The following is a 16,299-nucleotide window of genomic DNA, read 5'->3' on the forward strand; positions in this document are numbered from 1 at the left end:
ATTACTAAATCTGTATTTCCTGCCATCCTAATAACCCCAGATTGTGCTTTACTTATTCTTGCCTCCCCCAACCCTCTTTCCCCCTTTTAAACTTATGTACCCCTCTTGTATCACGATACTTATCCTCTTTATAATCCCTCCCTCCCCCCCTTTGAGTCTTTCCCCCTTCCTTCCCTTATTACTCTTTTTCTTTTCCCTTTTCCTCTCCCCCGTTTTTAATGAGGCGAGAGAGAATTTTCTCTAAAACAAATGTCAATTATTTTTTCTTTGAGCCAACTCTGATGAGAGTAAGATTCACACAATGTTCCTCCCCCTCTCTAAATTCCCTCAGATATGATAAGTTTCCTTAGCCTCTTTGTGGGATGTGGTTTCCCTCTTTTTATCCCTCCTTCCCACCTTATTCTGCCATCATCCCTTTTCCATATCTACTTCCCTTTTTTATGTTATATCAGTACAATCAAATTATACATGTATTCTTTTTGTATATCCACAACAGAAATACAATTCTCAAGAGTTATTTTTACCTTTTTCTGCATCTCTTGAGTTCTATTCTTGGAGATCAAATTTTTTGTTTAGTTCTGGTTTTTTCTTCAGAAACAAATGGAATTCATTTGTCATTAAATGTCCATCTTCTTCCCTGGAAGAAAATGCTCAGCTTAGCTGGGTAGTTTATTCTTGGCTGCATCCCAAGTTCTTGTGCCTTTCGGAATATCAGATTCCAGGCCCTTCGGTCCTTTAATGTGGAGGCAACCAGATCTTGGGTGATCCTTATTGTGGCACCTCGGTATTTAAATTGTTTTTTTTTTTTTTTTTTTTTGGTTGCTTGTAAAATTTTTTCCTTAATCTGATAGTTCTGAAATTTGGCCACAATATTCCTTGGGGTTTTTATTTTAGGGTTTCTTTCAGAAGGTGTTCGATGAATTCTTTCAATGTCTATTTTACCTTCTGATTCTATTACATCTGGGCAGTTCTTTTTGATGATTTCTTGTAAAATAGTATCTAGGCTCTTTTTTTCATCATAGTTTTTGGAAAGTCCAATAATCCTCACATTATCTCTCCTTGATCTATTTTCCAAGTCCTTTGTTTTTGCAAGTAGATATTTCATGGTTTTTTCCAGTTTGTCATTTTTTTTGTTTTTGCTTGACTGATTCTTGCTTTCTCAATGAATCATTAGTTTCTATTTGTTCAGTTCTAATTTCTAAAGAATTATTTTCTTCATTAGCTTTTTTACTTCTTTCTGTATATGTCCAATTGAGTTTTTAAATGTATTGTTTTGGTCTTTAGAATTTTTTTCCATTTCACTAATTTTTTTTTTAGTAAATTATTTTCTTTTTCCAATTCACAGATCCTACTTTCTTGCGAGTTCTTTGTCTTTTCCAATTCACAAATCCTACTTTCTAGTGAATTCTTTATTTTTTCCAATTCACAATTCTTACTTTCCTGAGATTTTTCAATTTTTTCCAGTTCACAAATTTTGTTTCCCTGCACTTCCTGGGAATTTTTTATCTTTTCCAATTCGTATTTCAGGAAGTTGTTGCTCTCTTGTAAGGCTTCTCTTTCCTTTCCCCATTTATCTTATAACTCTCTTTTGAAACTTTTAATGGTCTCTTCTATGAGAGCATCACGTAAAGGAGGACAGTCTGATGCATTTTTGCTGTTTGTTGTCTCTTCAGGTTAGCTGACCTGCTCTTTTTCTGCATAGAAGGTGTCAATTGTTCTTTTCATCTTTTTATTCATGTTTTAAAGCCTTTAGGGTATGTCTCCTAGGCAAGGGGGTTACCAGCTTCCTCTGCAGAACAGGGAGAGATGTAAACCAGTTTCCGTCTCCGAGGTATGGGAGTGCTCTGAGTGAGAGTTTTCCCTTCCCCCAATAGGAAGTGGATTCAGCACTGGCGGAGCTATCGAAGTGCCCAGTTGGGCTGTGTGTGTTAGCGATTGCCCTTGGCTAGAGACTAAGGGGTGAAATTGTCACTGCCCCAGGCCAAAGCCTCTTGTGGGACCGTGAGTATTAGCAGCTTACCACAGACCGCAGACTGCTGACCGCTGATTCTACCGAACTCTGCCCCAGTGTCTCTGCCGGACAAATCAACCCTGGGAAAGCTCTATGGCCCCAAGCGGAGCCCCCCACTGCACAGATTGGAGGCTAACCCGGGCTGTGTCCTCCTGCCGTGCAGGATCACAACTGCCCCAAGGAAAAGCCCTGTACTGCGGGTTGGGGCTGTGGGCTTGTGCTGAAATCTGTGCTTTCACTTTCGGTTTGAGACTCTCCTCGGAACCTAATTTCTCTCCCAGTCTGCACTGATCTCCCCCCTGGCCCCGGAACCAACCATTTTTGGTGAGACTGCAGATTTTCTTCGGCTTGTGAGTTGTTCTACTTCTTATCTTTATGAATTGTAGCAATCAAGACTATTTTTGAGGCTCAATATAATATTGATAGAGAGGATAAGAGAAGAGCTTAGAAAGTCCTGTGTGCCTTCTCCGCCATCTTGGCTCCGCCCCCCATATATGAGCATTTGTTAAGTTCTTTCTATATGCTAGGTATTGTGCTGAACCCTAAAGAAGAGAAAAAATACAATACTTGCTCTAAGCTGCTCCAATCCTAAGAGGGAACACAAACATGAATCATAAGTACATATAAAATATATTACACATTAGATAAAAAGCAATCTCAGAGGGAAGATACTAAAGGGTACCAAAAGGTCGTTTGTTTAAATCATTAACTTTTCTAAAGTATCCCTTCAGCCATGTCACTCCTTTTACAGAAGCATAATATTTACTGTTATATGACCATTTAAAATCCCAACTCAATCCTTTACTGTTTGATGTTGTCCAAGTCACTTTCTCTCTCTTGGACTCACTTTCCCCATCTACAAGATTAAGATATTAAAGTAGATGTATTTATTTCTTTTTTTAAAAAAAATATTTATTTTTTTGTGAACTTAAGATATACAACATTTTCATAAAGTAGCAAATTAGATAAAAAGATAATTGCAAATGAAACCTCAAATCTATTACACACAACTTTTTTTTTTCTTTCCTCCATTCTTTTACCCTACAGATTGCTATCATTAAACACAAATAGTTTTATATATGTGAAATATTCTATACATATTTCTATTTATCATTTCTTTCTCTGGATATAGATATCATCTTCCTTCACAGATGCTTTGTAGTTAATTTGGATATTTGTAATAGTCAAAATGATTTTGTCCCTGAAAATCATTTTAAAAACAATATTGATGTCACTAAATAAAACATTGTCTTGTTTCTATTCAATTCACTATTCATTACTTCATGCAAATCTATCCCTGTTTTTTCTAAGATAACTGAGCTCATCATTTTTTATTGCACAGTAGCAGTGTATCATGATCCTATATCACAACTTGTTCAGTCATTCTCCAATTGACAAATATCTCTTCAATTTCCAGTTCATTGCCATCACAAAGAGAGCTGCTCTAAATACTTTAGAACATATAGGTTCTTTTCCTTTTTCCTTAATCATCTTTGGAAGTAGATGGTGATGGTATTGCTGGGTTAAAATGTATAAGTAGTTTAATAACTAGGCATAATTCCACATTGCTCTCCAAAATGGTTGTTCACAGTTCCATCAACAGTGAATTATTATCAAAATGTTTCTATATCCCCTCCAAAGTGTATTACTTTTCCCTTCAATCTTTTAGCAGGTCTGATAAGTATAAAATGTTATCTCAATTTTTTAATTTGCATTTCTCTAATTATTAATGATTTAGAGCATTTTTCTATGACTATGTATTGTTTTTATTCATTGGAAAACTGCTTTTTCATATCCTTCAACTATTTATCAACTGAAGAATGACTTATTCTTATATATTTGACAACATTTTTTATATATTTAAGATATGGGAAATTTATCTAAGAAACTGTCTAAAAATCCCACCCCTCCCATTTTCTGCTTTTTTTGTGATTTTGGCTATATTTGTTTTATTTGCTTTTTAATTTAATGTAACTGGAATTATTTGGTTTATCACTCATATTGCTCTATGTTTTATATATTCATAAATTATTTGCCTTTATGTAAGTTTGATAGGAAATGTGTTCTACATTCTTGAAAATTTCTTATAATATTTCTATTATTCATTTTGACCTTATTATAATATAGCAATAATAAGGTAAATAATATTGTAATAATGTAAATGGTATAAAATATTGGTACATTATCCAGTTTCTGCCAAACTACTTTCCAGTTTTCCAAATAACTTTTTAAATGAATAATGAATTTTTATCTGCAAAATTTGTTTTTACACTTGTCAAATGGAAAGTTGCTATAATCATTTGCTATTGTAAATTGTATGTCTATTCTCTTCCACTGATGTACTACTTTTCTATAGAGTAGATATTTTTTACCAGTTGTTTCCAAATCCAATGATTGATGGAGGTGAATTATTTTTCCAAATAAAGTGCAAAACTTTGTCTACCATTCTAGGCTTTTCATGAATTGATCCAAATACATATTTCTTTATGTATTTGTTAAGATTCTTCTTAATGAACATTTCATTTCAATAACACTGATTATTTTCTGCCTTTCAAGAACATTTAGAAATTGTTACCTACATATCTCATGTCATGCTTTTCTTTATGCTCAAGTGTTTTCCTTTCTAGTTTTGCCTTTCTAATACATATTTTTTTAACAGACCCCAGATGAAATGTCTCCACCACCATGAGTTGTAGAAGACTACAGATAATGAGGAACCTTGAATGAGGTATAAGACGCTTTTGTCCAGTAAGAGGAACTCTGCTGATGTGTTTGGTTCGGCTCCTCATTCCTCCTAGGAGCATCTCTGCCTTCCTAAGAAGTTGAGGGTGTGACAACCTATATGGTTATTAAAGCAGAGTTATATTAAAGTGGCAAAGAGACATCTGCACACAATAGCAAGTTGTTTATGTGGTCCCACATACACAGTATCATATAGTTGGTACATGTGCAATGTGCTATAGTTATATAAAGCTATTAGGGTATACAAGACTGAGAAAAATTTGAATAAATGGACTTCTATTTGACCATCTTTGTGAGTTCCGCCCCTTCAGATCTCACCCATGATCAGGATTTGGGCTAGTACCAAAATCCTCTGTTGAACAAGTCCACACAATGAGTTATTTTCTGGTCTACCCATCCAGATGTATCTTTTCCCTTCTCTCAATCACCATAGCATCCTGCATCTAACTTATTTAACTTTTATGCTTACTAGATCTAAAATTTGGAGATCTCAGTTTAAATCTTAGATAAATATAAAATATTATATTGAGTTCAAAAAATCCATTTTACAACCTCAAGATGGGAGGAGCTTTGCTAAAAAGTAGCTGATAAGAAAAAGATATTCGGGATTTAATGTACTAGAAATTGAAAATGACTCAACATTGTAATATAATAGTCTCTAAAGTAAATATAATCTTGGCTATGTTAAGAAAAGCAAAGAATCCAGAAATAACTGGATAGATCCATCCTGTTCTGAGTATATTCAGGTCTAGGTACACTAACTAGGAAGATATTAGTAAGACGGAATGTGTGCTGAAAAGGAAAATTTTGATAATAATAACTGACACTTAAATAGGTCTTTAATTTTTTTTTCAAATTATTTTGTATCATTTAAATGCTACCTCATTAAGGTATGAGCAGTTTGTTGAAAGAAGCATAAAAATACTTTGCATAAAGGAGAAATAAATCAACTTAGGAAAAAAGTAAAGGAGTATTTACTTTCAAAGTTGAAAAGTTGAGGAAAGGATTCTGGGAATATGGCAGAGTAGGTTGATAAATATCAAGCTCTCCCAATTTCCCCCACAAGTAGAATAAATTTGCATCACAGGGCAGATGAAAAACAAAGAAAACTTGGGGCAAAACAGGAGTCCTCCTGGTACAACCCTGACGAAATCTGAAGAAAGACCCTGGCCCAGAATTAACCAGTCTGTAGTACAAACATCACTGGGCTAGTGCCACAGAAACACCTAGTGAGGATTCCCTCCAGCTATTTGGTTGTGGCTGAATCCTCAGCAGAAACATATACTTTCACCATTCAGATTATTTGTCAAATTGGGGTTTGAGTCCAGGAAGACAGAGAGAACCTTTGCTGATTGGGAATACCAGGCCCAGTTGTGCTGCTGAGACTTGGCCCTGGAAGAGAAAAAAACAGCAACTACAGAGTGAAGAGTGAAGCAGGGCCAATGCTAGATGTGAGCACTTATAGGAAGATAGAGCTCATGGTTTGGGGTTCTTGGTCAGAGTGAAGAGCTGAAGGGAAGCTTGAGGTACCATCTCCCCACCCCACAATTAGAGGTGCTTACACTAATACCTCTTAATAAAAATATAATAATTAACTGAAAAAGAATAAAGAACTCCACTATTGAAACATGTTATGGGAACAGGAAAGACTGGGCTTCATCTTCAGAAGAGGACACTTTAGGTAAAAAATAAAAAGCTTCTGCCCCAAAGAGAAACATGAAATGGTTCCCTGCCTCTTATGGGCAGGAATTATGAAATAAAGATTTTTACAAGGTGTTAAGTCGGTAGAATTGATGAGACAATGGTTATCTAGTTTAGCATGGTGATTAATAATTCTCTAAGTTTAGTATGTTTGATTTAATCCCACAACAAATAATGGTTTCCTAGTGATATAATGATTGGTTTATACTCAGTGTAGAGCATATAAACTGGGAACCTCAGCCAGATTCAGAGAGCTAGAGAAAACAAAAAAACTCGAGGTGGGAGCTCAAGCTCTCAGAGCCAAGGAGGGAGATGCATTCTATCTTCATCAGGTGGTTGGCCTGGCCTCCTGCATTTCCTCCACTGAAACCAAGTCTCATCTAAAGGCCCTCCAGAAAATTAGCCTAGCCCCAAGTGAAGGAGATAGGACTTTTAAGGAGATAATTAAGACTTTTGGACTTTTAACATTTATTAAATTTTATTTTATTAAATTTATTAAAATTTAACATTTATTCTTGTGGTGATTACTCTACTGAAAAGAAGGCTGCCCCAGAGACCTCCAAGAAAACCCAACAGGAACATTATACCTGCCCAGAAAGAATTTATAGAAAAACTCAAAACAAAAAAAGAATTCAAAAATCAAATGAGAGACATTGAGGAAACTAAAGAAAAAAATTAAAACCATCCAAGAAAAACAGAAAGATTATGAAAGAAAAAGTTAATCCATTAGAAAACAAGATACAAAGATTTAAAGATGAAAATAATTCTTTGAAAATTAGAATCTGGCAAGGGGGGATTCAGTGAAACTATGAGAGATGAAGAAATAACAAAACAGATTATAAATAATGAGAAAATAGAACAGAATGTGAATCATCTCATAAGAAAAACAACAGGCCTGGAGAACAGATCAAGAAGAAAAAATATAAAAATAATTGGACTGCTAGAAAGTTGTGACCAAAAAGAGAACCTTGACACAATAATACAGAAAATAATCCTAGAAAATTGTCCTAGATTGATAGAACCTGAGGGAAAATAGAAATAGAAAAAATTCACAGATCACCATTTCATAGAGATCCTTTGTTAAAAAAACAAAAACAAAAACAAAAAAACAAAAACAAACAAACAAACAAAAAAAAAACACGTAGGAGTATTCTTGCCAAATTTTGAACCCCCCAGATCAAAGAGAAAACTTTGCAAGAAATAAGAAAAAAAGCAATTCAAATATGCTGGAGCTACAATTGGAATTGTACAATACTTAACAGCAGCTACAATAAAAGACTGCAGATCTTGGAATCATATCTACAGAAAAGAAAAAGAAAAGAAAACTAAGTCTACAGCCAAAACTATCATATCAAGCAAAATTATTTATAATTTTGAATACAAAAAAAAAAAAAAAACCCAGACATACAATGAACGTTCAGATTGTCAGGACTTTCTATCAACAAAACTTTAACTTAACAGGAAAATTAAAAAACAACCAATATGTAAGAGAAATGTTAAGGAATTCAACATAAACAAGCTGTTTAAATGTGGACAAATTGTTTATTTTCTTTACATGGAAAATGTAAAAGATTTACATCAATAATAGGGTAAGCTCAAAAGAAAGATTGGCAGAGGAAAAGTAAAAGTTGTATACCAATGAGGTGCAGAGAAAGAATAGACAGAGAAGCATTAGAGGGGGAGGAGGGCTCATAGTTCTGAAAATCTACTCACATCGAGAATGGGTTCAATAGGCAAAACTATATGTATACCACGAAGGGTATAACATCTCCAAAAACTATAATGAAATAAAGGGGGAGGGATAGATAGATAGATGGGGAAACAAAGGGTGAGGGAAGTAAGCCAGAAAAGATAAATGGTAAAGAATTTAATAAGAGTCAGCAGGAATAGGAAAAACATGTGGGTGTGTGTATGTATATGCATGTATATATACTTATGGTTGCAAGGACTAATTTTGAAGAATTATGCACCCATATGTTTTGAAAAATAAAAAGCTTTAATTAAAAAATAATATTGCTGTTACTATGTGCAATCCTACATCTGTTCACGTCATTGTGCATCAGTTTATGTAAGTTTTTCCAAGTTTTTCTGAAATATCCTGTTTGTCATTTCTTATTACAGAACACTATTCCATTATACGCATACATTACAGCTTGTTTAGCCAATTAATAGTTACCCCTTTGATTTCCAATGCTTAGCCAATGCAAAAAGAGATACTATAATTTTGTACAAAGAGCTCCTTTTTCCTTTTTTATTGTTGATGTCTTTGGCATATATATTTAGAGCTAGTATTGCTGTATTAAACGGTATGCAGAATTCTATAGCCCTTTGAATATAGTTACAAATTTCTCTCCAAAATCATTACATCAATTAACAACTCCATCAACAATGGGTCAGTGTCCCAGTTTTCCCACATCCCTCCAATATACATAATTTTTTGTTTTTGTTATATCTGAAAGGTTTGAGGTGGTACCTCATTAATTTAGAGTGCATTTCTCTAATCCCTTACATAGCTAGAAAAATCCTTGATGTCTTTCTCTAAAAATTTCCTGTTTACATTCTTTGATCATCGATCAATTGAGAAATAACATTTGATTCATTTATCCATATATTTGAGAACTTTTTCAGAAATACTTTTTTGCAAAATTTTCCATCGGTTTTCTTCTTTCTTTACGATTTTGGTTGCATTGGTTTTGTTTGTGTGAAAACTTTTTAATTTTAAATAATATTATTTTTTTATTTTATATTTATAATGCTCTTTATATCTTTTTTCAGTCTAAATTCTTACATCATCCATAAATGTGTCAGACAAATTATTTCAATATCTTTGGTATATGATAACACCCTTTATGTGTAAATCATGTACCCATTTTGCCATTATCTTAGTATATGAAATGAGATGATAGGCAATGATAACAAAGTATTTCTGGTAACTGGCCCTTGAGGAGGCTTCTTTTGATTGTTTTAAGTCAGGGGTGGGGGCACTGTTTCTGTTGCTATGGAAACAGAGCCTATCTACTAGCAGACCCTGCAGGAAAAATTCTTTTGCTTATCTTTAGTGTGAGGGGGGGGGGGGGGTCTGCTGCTCCTGAGTTGCTATAGAAACAGCATCTCTCTGTTGGTAGGCCCCAGGGACTGGGTCTTGGTGTTACTAACTCTGAAGTAGGGCTTAACTGCTGGTCAGCAATAGGGTCAAAGGTTTGACAATAGTTTGTACTCCAAAGACTGCTCACTTGCCTAGGGGACTGCCATTTAGTAGGAGGCTGAGGCCTAACTGATGGGTTATCCATGTCTTGGAGCCTTGTAGCAAGTCTCCTCTTGGGAATCTAATTACTTCTTTTGTTTTTTTGGCTTTTGCTCCCTCACAGACCTTTCCTGTTACCAGTAAGCAGGTAAGTTTTACCAGTAAAACTGTTCCCCTGCTCCTATACCAATTTGAGTTTTCTGTAATTGTTTGGATGAGAATTTGGGAGGACTTTAGAGGGATTCTTCCTCACTCTGACATTTTGATACCAGATATCCAAGAAATAGTTTTCACAACCAGAAAATGATTTAAAAAAAAAGACTTCTCTGAGAACTAAGAAAAAGTCTGAGACGGTAATGTGGGCCTTTAATTTATTTGCAGATAACTTTTTAAAATCTTAGAAGGTTAAAATTCACAAAATATGTCACGTTCTTCTTTGGAGTTTATGGGGTGATTTTATAAGGATTGTTGGTTTTTATAACAGTGGAACAAAAGTTGCTTGTGAGTTTTTAATCTTATCAGAGAAAGATGAGGTTTTGAGTACCAGAAGACTTAATTAGAACCAGTGAAAAGAATTTGGATGGGATGCTGAAGAATTGGAGAGGAGATAGAACTCAGCAGGAGGCAGAGGAAAAAAGAAAAACAAAGCAAAACAAAACAACAAAACAATCTTTAGTAGAATTGAGTGAAAAAATCAATAGGAGGGGAGTTCAAGTGAGGAGATGACTTTAATAACTAGTTCCTGATGAATTGACCAAAATTGTTCTTTGGAAGATAGTTGAATTGCCCTTTGGCACTATCAACAAATAGAAATGAAACCTCTCATTAGGTGCATATTTGCTCTCTGCTTCCCTCAAAGCTGAAAAGGAAGAAGCAAAAAAGTAAAATACACATTTTGAAATTGATTTGCTATTGGGTCAGCTAGTTGACAGCTGATTGGTTGATAACAGAATTCTGATGAATGAATGGTTCATTGTATTTGCCTACATTTCCTAGCAACAGCTAGTTTGATGAAATTTGCAATGGCTTAAAGAAAACTATTAGGCAATTCAGTAGAGTAACACTTTTTCAATACCTTTTTAAGGTTGACTATATATAAAGAGCTTGCCTATATTTCATCCATTTCACTAGAGAAGGCAAGATTTCACCAGTAGGTGGCTATAGGCCAGTAGGAGAAACTACTTTGTGTGATGCAGCTGTTTCTGAATAGACCAAAAACAACAAATCCTATGGCCCAGGGTTGTACCCCCAGAACATGAGTTTGCCTCATTCATGTACACCAACTATGCATTCATCTGCATAGTTTCTCTAAATGTATTCCTACTCTCCCAGATACTAAAAGCACTGATATGAGTGTGTGACCCAGATTTATGTTTAAGTTTTATCACTTCAGGGGCTGATATTCTTCTATATGTTTTATAGTTAATTATTTAGCTATTTAGTTGGAAGCTATTTGCTTCCAACCCTTTAAAATTTCATTTGGGATTTTCTTGGCAAAGACACAGTAATTATTTGCAATTTCCTTCTCTAGTTCACTTTACAGATGCGAAAAATCAAGGCAAATAGGGTTAAGTGACTTGTCTAGAGTCATATTTGTCCAGGTTAATACATGTCTGAGGACAGATTTGAATCCAGAAAGAACCCTCTTCCTTATTCAAGACCCAGCACTCTATACCTTGTGCCAATATTAAGTAACTAATATATTGACTAATATGTATTTTACTTCATTTTAAAGGTAATCCATTTTATGTTATTATTAAGTAGATGTTTACAATCTAATGGTATTAATATTTTGAGAGATATATTTTGTGTAAATGGGACTCCCACCCATGAAGGCTCAACAACTATAATGTTGAATAGATGTCCACCTAAAGAATGTCCTAGTACTCTAGGACTTTGAATGTAGTTATAAGGTGGTATTTCCAGCTATTCTCTGGGAACTCAAACTTGCCAGGTTGAATGAGTCAACACAAAAATGGATTGAGAGATACATGCTAAGAAGTACCCCATAAATGCATATAAATAAACATTATTTCATTTGTGACTGACAAAGGTTTTTCAAAATAGATATTATGGATATTAATACCCAATTTATAGATGGGGAAATTGAAATTCAGAGAGTGCCTTGTCTTAAGTCACACGAGTAATAAATATTCTAGATAGCATTTAGCCCAGAATTCTATCACTACATGATTTCCTTAAGTTTATTTCATGTAAGGGAGGGGAAATATGTACCTGAAAGAAATGAATACTTAGAAGGAACCTGAGAGGGGCCTTTAAATGTTTTGGTAAGAAGTTAGAATTATTCTGTTTAGTTGCAGAGAACAGAATTAGGAACAATTAAAGAAAGTTTCAAGGGAGCAAATAAAGCTTAATATAAAGAACTTGCTAACTTAATATAAACTTGCTAATAATTAAAGTTATTTGTAAAGTTCAATGTCAAATATTAGATTCCACACACTTCCCCCAAGGGAACACCTAAACAAAGACTGGATATCTACATTTCAGGTGTATAAGGGGAACTATTTTTAAGGTATGATTTGGGTTGTATGGTCTCTGATATTTCTTTTAAATGCTTGGATTCTTTTGTAACTGTTTTACTCTTGAGAAAAATGGTGCAAAGAAGTTAACTGACTAACCTGTGATCAAACACGTTAGTATTTAGTATATAAACAAGGATTCTTCTAAGGTCTTTGGTTTTGAGTCCTTTGTTCTATTGACTCTAATTGTATTCCTCTTTGGGGTGAAAGTATTACTATCAAGTATTTCAGCTGTGCAAGAGTCGCATTCATTTCATGTAATTATTAGCAACTTTCTTATTTTTGGTGCCAAATTATTTCATTGAACTGCACTCTTTCAACTGCATCACAGTTCTTCTGTAGGAAGTCATTCTACTCCATGAGATAGAATCTTCTGATTGGCTGGAAATGATCACTTTGTCTTATAATAATTTTTAAAGTATGATAAAGTGATAATGTTATTTAATGATTCAAGAAGATAATCCTGGCTTTGAATTACAATGGCTGTATAATTGCCAGTAAAGTCAATTTTCAAGTTATTAAGTAGAAGCTTTTATGAAGACACTGTATTTGTTAGATATCTAATTATTTAGAAGAGAGCTAAATGATTGCATGTATTTAAGTATTTCATTGACAAGTGAGAAAAGAGAGAAGCTATTGTCATATTGTCCCCAGTGAGCTGCCTGTCAGTAGAGCTAAGTAGTTTAAATGATCTAGAGGCAAGTTGGTGAGACTAGAGCAGATCAAATCAGCATTTCTATCATTGATGCTCAGTGGGAAGGTTCTTGTCTTGGTCATTTCATGTAACATCCAATAGTGGATAGACAAATTGTCAAAGGAAATTAATTTCTTCTCCATTACCATATAAATCTCCTTAAGTAGTTATGGCACTTCCACAACTATTATTTACATTCAATTTGAGGAATCCTTTTTGGTGAAGCAAAACTAAAGGATACAAAGGAAAGGAAGCTAGATTTTTGAATCAGAAAAAAATTAATCCTGGATCTTTGTTAATTTCCTTATTATTTGACCTTGAACAAGTCCTTTCATCTCTCTCAAATTATCTGTAAAATGAAGGACTAGACTATATAACCCAGATAACAAATCTAAAACGTGTGATTTTTTTTTTTTAACATTAGTAGTTGGCTTTTTTTGGTAATATTGAGATCTTGATTTAGTATGTATTTGTTCAGCATTTTATATGTACATAATAAATGTTACATATATGTATATATAATATATACGTATTATAAAACATGTACTTAATAAGTACAATTAAACATCTACACAGAAAGCCAGTGTGGCATAATAGAAACTGAGCTGTACTTGGAATGGAGAAGACATGGATTGAAATCGTTGTTTTGATAAATAATGATTGCGTGAAACCACTAAACAAATTATTTACTTTCTCAATACTTCAAGCAAGAGAACAGCTATACAGCACAGTGGCTACATAGTAAGCCTTAGAACCCTGGCCTATTACACATTTCCTGAATTCAAATCTGGTCCATCAGATACTTATTAGCTGTGTAACCCTGGGCAAGCTACTTAGTTCCACATAAAATGAGCTGGAGATGGAAATAGCAGTTATTTCCATTTTTTTGCCAAGAAAATCACAAATGGGATCATGAAAAGTTGGACACGACTGAAAAAACAACTGCATAACTATTTCAGGTAACTCTCTAAGAGTGACTTGCACTGGTAGAGGGAATCTCCTTACTAAGAAGTTTGTGATATCAGTGAAATGATAGGCCTGATTCCTGCTGGCAACAGAAAGGTGAAAAATAACCGTCAGTATCCTCACAGAACTTACAAACCTTTAGGGAAGTGTGTCATCCAATATGACACAAGCACTCATAAAGAAAGAATATAAAATTGGAAGAAAAGAAAGGATAAGGTAAAAGCCATATAAAATGGGAGAAAGTTGATGGAAGAATAATCACTTTGAAGTATGTGGAAAGCTTCAAGGAACAGGTAGGAAGAAGAGGAGGCCTTATAGGGATCTTAAAACTCAAAACATCCAAAAAGATGACTTTTTATGTTCTCTTTTTTTCTTGGAATGCCATGATTTTTCAAGTCAATCAGGTTCATAAGAGTCTTAGTTGAGATTATTAATTAGGGTTCTTGTATTCACCTACATAAATATGCAAAAATTGACCAAAATTAACAGCATACCAAACCATCTAAGGAATGAGAAAAAACTAATTTTGTCGATCTTATTTTCCCCTTCAATCAACATATGTTCCCAGATATTTTTCTTCATTTCATTAATCAACCAATTATTTATACAGAGGGAGAAAATCCTATTTGGATTCCAAAAATGCATGATGAACTTGGCTAAATTCTCTGAGATGTACATTAGGAAATAATTAGTCAATATCACAATCAAACTACCCAAAACAATTTTTGCCACCACTCCAGGATAATTTTTTTGCAAATTGAATAACTGTTCATTTATTTAATGAAAGGAATACTGCAGTGATTATTATATAGTCAAATCACAATTTATGACTTAGAAATAAAAGAAGTGTTTAAGAAGGATTTTCTAAAATTGACTATTGATAATAAGCATTTTGGGAAGAAATTACCCAGAGAGAGGTACAACTTCATAAAGAACTATTATTTGAATTTCAGTGGATTCTAGTAGAGAAGAACTATGATTTGAATCTCAGTGGATTCTAGTGGAGCCAGCTGAAAAGGAAAAAGCATTGCAACAAAGCATTCTATTGTCCAAAATTGCTTTATCCCAAACAGTTACACAGGAGGCCTAAAGATGTTTTGTCAGCCCTAAACTACTCTGAAGAAACCTGCAAAAAAGGTAGCAGTGTTTTCTTCTGTATTGAAACTTTGTTTCTTAGCATCTTCAAAAACCACTAGCATCTCTTGAGTTTCCAACACCAGCCCAATTTCTTCACTTATGTGTGCCATCTGCATAACACTTCCACCACAGTCACAGAATTAACACTGAGATGACTATATATTCCAAAAAGCATTTATAAAACATTGTGTGTAAGGCATTGTCAGATTCTGGGGATACAATGAGAAAAGTGCTCTCAAAGGGCTTATTTTCTACTAGAGGTGGAGGGCAAGAAAGGATATATAAGAGAGAAATGCAATTCACGAGACTGAACCAAATAATACAATAATAATAGCTCACATATAAATAGTGCTGTACAATTTACCAAATATTGCACACATATCATTTGTTCTTCACAATAATGCTATTGGTAGCTCCATTGAACAGATGAGAATTGTTTAAGTGACTTGCCCAGGATGACAGGTAAAAAAAATGCCCAAGGTATATTAAAATTTATATCTTCCTAATTCCAGATATGCCTTAAAATATTTTAATTAAATCTTTTTATTTTCAATGCATATGTATAAATGGTTTTCAACATTCTCTTGCAAAATCTTGCATTATTTATTTTTTTTCCTTTCTCCCCCGCACTCCCTTCCCTACAAAGCAAGTAATTCAATATATGTTAAAAATGTGCAATTCTTCTATATATATTTCCACAATAATCATGATACACAAAAACGTCATATCAAAAAGAAAAAAAAAGAGAAAGAAATTCAAGCAAAAAACAAAAAAATGAAAAATACTATGTTCTACTCAGTCCTCTCAGTGTGGAGATGGCTCTCTTCATCACAAGATTATTGGAAGCAGTCTGAATCACTTTTCTGTTAAAATAAGCCATGTACATCAGAATTGATCATTTTAAAATCTTGCTGTTGATGTGTACAATGTTCTACTGGTTCTAATCACTTCACTTAGCATCAGTTCATGTAAGTCTCTCCAGGTCTCTCTGAAATCATCTTGATGATTGTTTTGTATAGAATAATAATATTCCATAACATTCTTGTACCATAACTTACTATTCTCCAAATGTTGGACATACACTCAGTTTCTAGTTCTTGTCACTATAAAACATTATCTACAATCATTTTTGCACATGTGGGTCTTTTTCCCTTTTCCTTTTTTTATGATTTCTCTGGGATAAAGATCTAGTAGAAACACTGCTGGATCAAAAGATATGCACAGTTTGATAACCCATTGGGCATAATTCCAATTGTTTTGTAAT

Source organism: Sarcophilus harrisii, chromosome 3 (assembly GCF_902635505.1).
Source record: "Sarcophilus harrisii chromosome 3, mSarHar1.11, whole genome shotgun sequence".
Classification (NCBI taxonomy): Eukaryota; Metazoa; Chordata; class Mammalia; order Dasyuromorphia; family Dasyuridae; genus Sarcophilus; species Sarcophilus harrisii.